The following is an 8,365-nucleotide window of genomic DNA, read 5'->3' on the forward strand; positions in this document are numbered from 1 at the left end:
GTTTTGACAAGGTAATAATTATCGCCTGTTTCTCAGAGATGGCCAAGACGATTTATGCGCTATTAGTCTCATTTGAAAGGTAATATAGCCGGGTAGATCACTATTGAATGGTTTTTTGATTGGACTTTTAGTTTGAAAGTTATGAGTAATTGAAGTTACACGTTAAAATTTACAATACTTTATAGCGATTTTAACCAAGATAATTTATTTAGTTTCAATTGTTGTAGTATTAAACGAGAGGTCTTAACACTGCAAATGTATTTACCAAATTTCATAAGGATTGGTTCTACTGGTCAAAAGATATTTAAAAATGATTGATGAAATTTATTCAAGAAAACCTTAATGACCAAACCTTTAATTGGACTAAACCTTTAAAACAGAATAATATAGTAAAAATGTGTAACTTTTCAACGGATGTTTCTTTGCAGCAGTTAATTAATAAAATATAACACATTTTCTTACACTTTTAGGGTGACCGTGAATCCACCTAATAGGGTGACACAAATTTTTGTTTTTTACATGCGTCCAAAAAAATAGCGTCTTCACAAAAATTCTAGAACACTAAAATAAGCAACTTTGCTGCATATAGTAACTATCTATCTCTTACTGGTTGCGAAATTTAATGATTTGTTTGAAGAAACCACTTTAAAATCAAGCAAAGCAAAGCCATGGGTGTAAACGTCCTTCAGAACTTTAACCGGAAAGCATTCAGATTCACAACATGCACGAAGCATTACGACTAAACTGAGGGATTCCTATGTAATCAAAAACTTTTCTCATAGGTCCACCATCTTTCAAATCATCATTTCAAATCAATCTCGAAAAGGCACTCTTCTTTATCGACAGACTTTGCAGCCGGTTATTAGAGTACAGGAAAATTACGGGCCTAGGGCAAAGATCCTATTAACTCTGTAGCGACACCGATCAGTCGAGATTCGAACATACAATGACTGGCTTGTTAGGCTAGCATTGTACCCTGAAGCTAACAGCCACTTTAAAATCAGTTCTGCTCAAAAATTCTGTGCACGATGTTTTCATTGCTTTCCTATATTCTATAAAGTAATTTAGTAATTTAGTATTTCCTATATTCTATAAAGTAATAAAGTAAAATACACTCTGAAAATTGTTTATCGCTATAATGCATATGGATGATAACTAGCACAGCGTTAACAAACAGTTGAATTAAATTCTGAAGACGTGTCGATTTCTTTATGATCATTTCCAGCTCAAAACACTAAAAAAAGCCAGTTTTTACTCGACTATTTTCGATTGGAATTGGAATTTGAATGTGAAAATAGTTTCTTTCTAAACCTAATATTTGACGAGCAGCATTCCAAAAGGTCCAATGTGCAAATGAGAGATTCTCTTTGCGACTCGTCTCTTACGGTTATTACGGCGGCATAAATGCACTTGAATGCATCTATTTTGCATGAAACGGTTACTGGTGTTATTGGAAAGCTTATCCTTTAGAATAATTGGGTTGAAATGTATTTATGCCGCCGTAATAAGCATAAGAGAAGAAACGCAAAGAGAATCCCTCATTTGCACATTGGACCTTTTGACATGTTGGTCGAGATTTCCAGGTTTATCTGTAAGTAAAAAATAAAAAGGTTTGACAAAACGGGTCTTTTTTTAAAAAGGAGGTACTACCACTAATCGTACCACTAATGGAGGTATCAATCGGCACCAAATTTAAGATTTTTGCTTGCTGACCTAAAATGAACAATCTGACAAAATTTGGTTCAAATCCGTGAAAGTCGATTACACGGTTATCGGATACTTTGCATGTGTTGACTCCAATAGATAATTTTGAGATTTCACATCTGAATAACTTGAGAACGGCTGGGCCTAAGAAACAGTTTATATAAGAATTTAGTTCAAAGTGATGCGTATATAATTTGACTCTGTCAGTTTTATGAAAATTACAAATTCAAATACAAATTAAAAATAATATTTTAACTGAAAATGCCTATGTCAAATGACATATAAGATGGTATAACAAAGGTTCCTTTCGCCACTAGGTGGATTAAATCGGGTTTTTGATATTGAGGTTGAGGCAAACTCTCTCAGGAGAGAACAATACAGAAACCCGAAAAAAGCAACTGGTGTTCGTTCAGAGAACATCTGGGTAACTCTCGGAACTTCTGTCATATTGATATACGCACAACAACTGAGTTGGATGTTGCAGCCAACGACGTATAGAGTAGGATCTCTGATGCGTTTACCGCAAACTGTCCGTTAATCACGCGGACAGTCTGCCGTGCCGTGCCCTGGTGGAATGAATCGCTCAGCAGCCTTCATCGGGAAGCTAGGCGTCTATTCAACAGGGCTAAGATCACGTCCAATTGTGAGGCCTACAGGGCATCTCTCACCTAATACAACGCAGAGCTTCGCAAAGCCAAAAGTAAGTCCAGGGTCAAGTTTTGCGAGAGCATAAAGACTTTACCAGAATTGGCGCGACTTCAAAAAGCGTTACCCAAGGACCTTAACAATGGCCTAGGGCAACTGGAAAAAGAGGATGGCACTCCCACTGTTACTACCAGGGAAACGTTGGAGATTTTAATAAACACGCATTTACCTGGTTCGACAGTGACCACTGGAAACGACGTCAACGGCAAGTAGCAAGTTGAGTCATCACGCAATGTGTCAAACGACTCGGTTCTACATGCACGCCGACTGTTTACAGAGGCTTCAATCAATTGGACACTCAGCTCCTTTGAACCAGTGAAGTCTCCAGGTCCGGATGGCATACTACCCATCTTCTTATAAAAAGTGGATGGGATCATACTGTCCGAGCTTATCAACCTCTTTCGTGCCAGATTTACGTTGGGATGTGTCCTGGCCAGCTGGCGGAAAGTTAGGGTGGTGTTCATGCCTAAAGCAGAAAAAATCAGAGGGGTTGTGTACAAGACGCGACCGCATGTTCAACGTAGGACTACGCAAACCTAATGTAAAGGTGCGTTTAGAATGGGTAATTTTGGCTACATTTGGAATGCGATATGTTGCTAGTTCTTGCTCAATGTTGCTTCTGTCGCCACCTGCAAATTTGTGATACGTCGCCATAGTTACTTGGAATCATTAGCAACAGTTATTAACAACTTGCATGCCCCTAGTTGCCAAGCTAGATGCACCTTAAAAACACTTTTGAAAAAATTGATTACTAGTGGATATCATAGTATTTTTCATTAACGGTTATGATAGTTCTGAAAAGAACCATTTTGAAAGTTGAATATTGACTGGAATGATCGGATTGGCTACTTTATGCTGCAGAGAAAAAACAGTGTTATCAGTGTCGTGGTTAGTCGTTGGGTCTCAGTCCATTCTCCGCGTAAGGCGTAACACGTCTCTACTTTTTCACGTCAGCCCGACCGAAAGAATGAGTTCGATGGAGAGGAATCGGCAAGTATAAACCTCTCTTGATCTACATGAGCAATTTTTCTTTACGCCGCCGCAGCTGCCGCCAGGGATGCCGATGCCACATATAATTCTGTGTTTTTTGTTGGAAAAATCTGGCCAATAAAAAAAAATCTGTGCAAAAATCTGTACAATGTAAAACAATGAGAGTGAAAGAGACGGAGAGTCATTTTGCTGACTATTTCCGTCTCTTTCACTCTCATGTAAAAGCTCAAAAATCTGTTTATTTTTTTTTTCCCTGTATGGACTCATCACTGCGACCAGTAACATTTGATCTATTGTGATATCGCCCGGGTGTTTGCTGTATAACCCGCACTGCATTTATTTTTGCTATAATCGCTATTGATTGAGCGATATGCTTATTGAATTTTTTATGCGTGCTTGTGTGTAATTGGGTACCCTTCTTTCAATGCTTTACTCTACTTTACCCACCTTGTTCCACATGACAGCGCGCAGTCCCCAATTATAGTCATCCCTGGCGTAGCAAACCAGTGCATTTTTACTACAAGGGTCTCATTTTTGCACTGTCAATAGGCCATATCGGGATAATATAGAACTCAGCATGAAGGAAGGGCGATGAGGGGCCTGAGAATAAACCCATGCTAAAGTCACTTTGACATCGAATGGCCTGATTCTACTAAGATTCGAACCGATGACCCGCTTGTCAGAGCAGACTCGTTAAACTTGCGGCTACAGAGCCCCCCAAAAAATCTGTTTAATCTATGTAATTGGCGAAAATCTGTATTCTGTGCATACAGATTCTGTACAGGCGATTTCTTTCAAATATCTGTTAAACACAGAATAATCTGTGCATGTGGCAACCCTGGCTGCCGCTAACCGAAACCGACCGAAGCATACATACACACGGATATACGACGCCTTTTCTCTCTCTTTTAACCATTTATATTCTCTCGCAAATCCACGATTCTTATTATAACCGATCGTTTGATTGCGAGTTTTGCTGCTTCGTATTATTGTCAATTGCAAGGAAAATTGTACCATCCAAAGTGCGATATCGCTCATAAAAGTGCTATTTTGCATTAAACCGTTTCGGTATCTTCGGCGCACTTATTGCTTGGAATATAACGAAAAAGTGCGCCGAAGATACCGAAACGATTTAATGCAAAATAGCACTTTTATGAGCGATATCGCACTTTGGATGGTACAATTTTCCTTGCAATTGACAATACAATTGTGCGTAACATTTCAATAGGGCGTATTTCTCATCTGCTGATATTACATTTTCCCTATGTTCATTACTTCTCTACAATCAGATATAAAATTAAAATTCTTACATCATTCTGAAAGCTACTATCCAGTGTCTCCACTAGGTAAAAGTCGTTTGATCAAAATATTTGTCTTAATATTTGAAAGAAGTAACCGTCGCTGCGTATTACAATGGTTCTAGATACGCACTGTGCAATAGAAATGATTATTGATTTTATGAAGTTATTTGGCAGATCAGATTTTTACATATTGCAAAACTTCGCATCGTGTAAATTATAAGCAATCTGGCAAATGCTAAACCATTATTTTGAGCAGCATGAGGTCGAAATCCGACATAATGATAATGCTGATTATTAAGTTTTTTTATTTGGACACTGTGAATTAAAGTAACATATGGTATAATCATAAATGACATTCTTTTTCTTACATATCAACCATATCTGATTTCCGATGGCAACGCCATCGAGTTGATATCGCTTGTCCGAATATTTTAACTGGTTTGTTTAAAGGGAAAAACACATTGTCTCTGGTTAAGATAGTGGTGAAATTGAATAATTATTTTACCCCCTTTTCATCGCCCGAACTAAAAAATCACAACAATATTTACGAAGCTAACGCGCATGTATTTGTGTAGGAGGCATGACAAATGTTATTCTGTAAAATTTCTGCAGGTCAGGTAAGTTTTCCTGGCTGTAGAATAACGACAATGCCTTGTGTGAGTTATTTTCATTTATGAATGACGGAAATTAAAACGATTAGTCGACACGAAAAAACGTATGAAATTTGGCTGGTAGGACTTCTTTAATGAATAATGATCTCAGCTCACTTGATTGATCGCGTGTGATAGACAACAAACTAAAATATTAGGGAATAACTAGTTTTGCATTGTGTGTCATAAAAATGCTGATATTTTTAATAATTTGTGTTGGATAGGACGGGAATAGGCAATTACGACGAAGCAGCAACATACCCTATATCAAAGTAACAAATAAGAAATATGTTCCGATATATGGTTTTATAGCACTAGCCCGAATACCAAAAGCCCGAACACCACATGCCCGAAAGGCACTAGCCCGAATGTAACAGTAGCCCGAATGAAACACTAGCCCGAATGTAACACTAGCCCGAATGTAACATTAGCCCGAATGTAACACTACAACACGGGGGGCCCCGCACAAATCACATCTGTCTAGGGCTATTCGTTTTCCTAGATCTAGTAGACCTCTAGTTATTTTTCCCTAGTCCTCGCATCAAGTTACCTTTATAAAATAAAGCCGCCCAGTTAGCTTCGAGGTACGAAGCTGGTCTAACAAGCCAGTCGTCGTATGTTCGAATCTCGCCTAGTCGGTGCTTGCTAGATAGAGTCAGTAGGATCGTTGCACTGGTCCCGTAATTTTCCTGTATTCTAATAGCAGGCTGCGAAGTCTGTCGATAAAGAAGGATAATGTCATAAGACGGTATAAATCCAAGGTTTTGCTTTTTTTATAAAATAAAAAGTGGCGAAAGCGCTTTTTTGGCTTTTACACTCAACAAGCGGTGTTTACAATTTACGTACTATAACTAAATATTATTTGTCATCAATATAATTATAATTAAATTGATATTAATTCAATATAGTAACGAATTATTTCTGCTTTGTCGTTTTTACACTGTAAGATTTCAATCACTTGACTAGAGTTAGCTGATTTTCGAGCTCAGCAATTTTTAAATCTTTGATTTTGGTTAAGCGAGATATGAGTTAGGCTTATCATAAGATATGGGGCCTTTTTACCAGATTAGTAGCAAGCGTTTCCTAGATGATTTAGGGCGAGCCGGCCGTAGGCAACGGCGAGTGTTCGCCGGTGACCCGCCGTCGGAAGCGCCGGCCACTGTGGGGGGGCAGCCCCCCCCCCCCTCAGAAATCACATCTGTTTAGGTCTATTCGTTTTCCTAGGTCTACTGACCACTAGTTAGTTTTCCCTAGTCCTCGCATCGATTTAACTTTTGTAAAATATAAAGCGGCGAAGCCGCTTTTTGCGACTTTCAAACTGAATAAGCGGCAGTCTTTTTTTCAGTATTTATAGGCTAGGTTAGAGGGAGGCTAGTTTTCAAACAAAGTTTACATAACAATTAATAACAGCAGTTAAATTACTATTGTTGGGTGTCTTATTCTTGAGTATTCTTGGGATTTAATAAAACCAAACCCAAGGAGCAAAACGGCAGCACTTAAAAGAGCAGGTGTCGAATAAGAGTTGTGTGGTAGCATCCGGTGCTGAATAAGCGAATTTGCTGAAGTACGTGTTGTTTAAACGTCATATCCCACATTTTTCCTAGCTTCTAATCAACATCTACATGTTGTTATGTAAGTGTGGAATGAGAGTCGAATAGGCATTGTGCAAACGTATCAGCAGCACAGCTAAGAGCAGGTGTGGAATACCGGTCGCTTAAAAGCTACCGTATCAGCTAAGAGCAATTGTGGAGTAAAAGTGGAATAAGAGGGGAATAAGCATTGCGCAAACGTATCAGCAGTATTACAGAAAGCACGTGTGGAATAGTAGTGGAATAAGGATGGAATAAACGTGGCGCAAACGAATCAGCAGCATTGCTGAGAGCAAGTGTGGAATAGTGATGGAATAAGGGTGGAATGAAAGTTGCCCAAACGCATCAGCTGATTGCTAAGAGAAATTGTGAAATATGTGTCGATTAATCGTCGTACAAACGTATCAGTAGCACCACCAAGAGCAGGTGTGGAATAAAAAGTGCTTGATGGCAGCCAATAACACAATAACTTGAATGACACTTTATACTTTACACTTTATAATTTATATAAATAAATTTATATTAGGTACACTTTATTTCTTTTTTTTTTACTTTTTTTTTAATTTCCATAACCACTTTTATCTGAGACAAATCTTTGCTGGTCGTGGCAATCCTTTTATTTGTTGTTGTCTGGACGATATGTATCTTCTCCCTCGGCGGGTTGTTATCCCTCGTCCAAGGCAACCAGCTCTACTTGACGCTTTGCGAGTTACTCACAATAGATTTGCTCAGCGAGATGAATTGCGTCGGGCTAAAGCCGCCAGAATTGTTATGGTCGGGTGGCATAATGGCAATACCACCACTGCTTTTTGTTTTTTGGATGAAAAAAACTAAATCCGACCCGTTGACAAATATACCTGCACAGACAGCGAGCGACTTAAAGTAGCGATAAGCTCAGGAAGCAGTACTATCTGCGTAAACTAATGATGGGGTGACAAAAGTACTATTCCTCTGCTGTACTAGCACGAACCACTTCTGCTGTTAACTAATCACTGCTGCTGCTAACTAATCACATCACTGCTAACTAACTGAACAATTGCACACAATGTTCCCCGCTAGACGAAAGTTCTGGATTTCCAGTTTCCAGTTAATTTCACTCAGTAGCACCGCTCACCGTCGTCAATATTCAAGAGAAAAAAAACCTTTGCGTTGTGAGTGTGTTATGTTGCTGTCATTGCTGGTGGTACAAGCAAAATACTTTAGCACAAATAGTTTATTAAATGTTTAACATGTGCAGAATAAATACTTCTAAAGCAATCTTGTACAGCAGTTGCCAAACATGATTTAAGAAACTACTCTTCAGCGCTTGAATGTATTTTAGCCCATTTTTGTTCCACGCTTGACAAATTTAAACAGGTAAATCCACATCGGCTAAAAACTCGGCGCCTGTCATATGTCAGATTATCTCAGATGTGTTCGTCGATGG

Source organism: Sabethes cyaneus, chromosome 2 (genome assembly GCF_943734655.1).
Source record: "Sabethes cyaneus chromosome 2, idSabCyanKW18_F2, whole genome shotgun sequence".
Taxonomy (NCBI): domain Eukaryota; kingdom Metazoa; phylum Arthropoda; class Insecta; order Diptera; family Culicidae; genus Sabethes; species Sabethes cyaneus.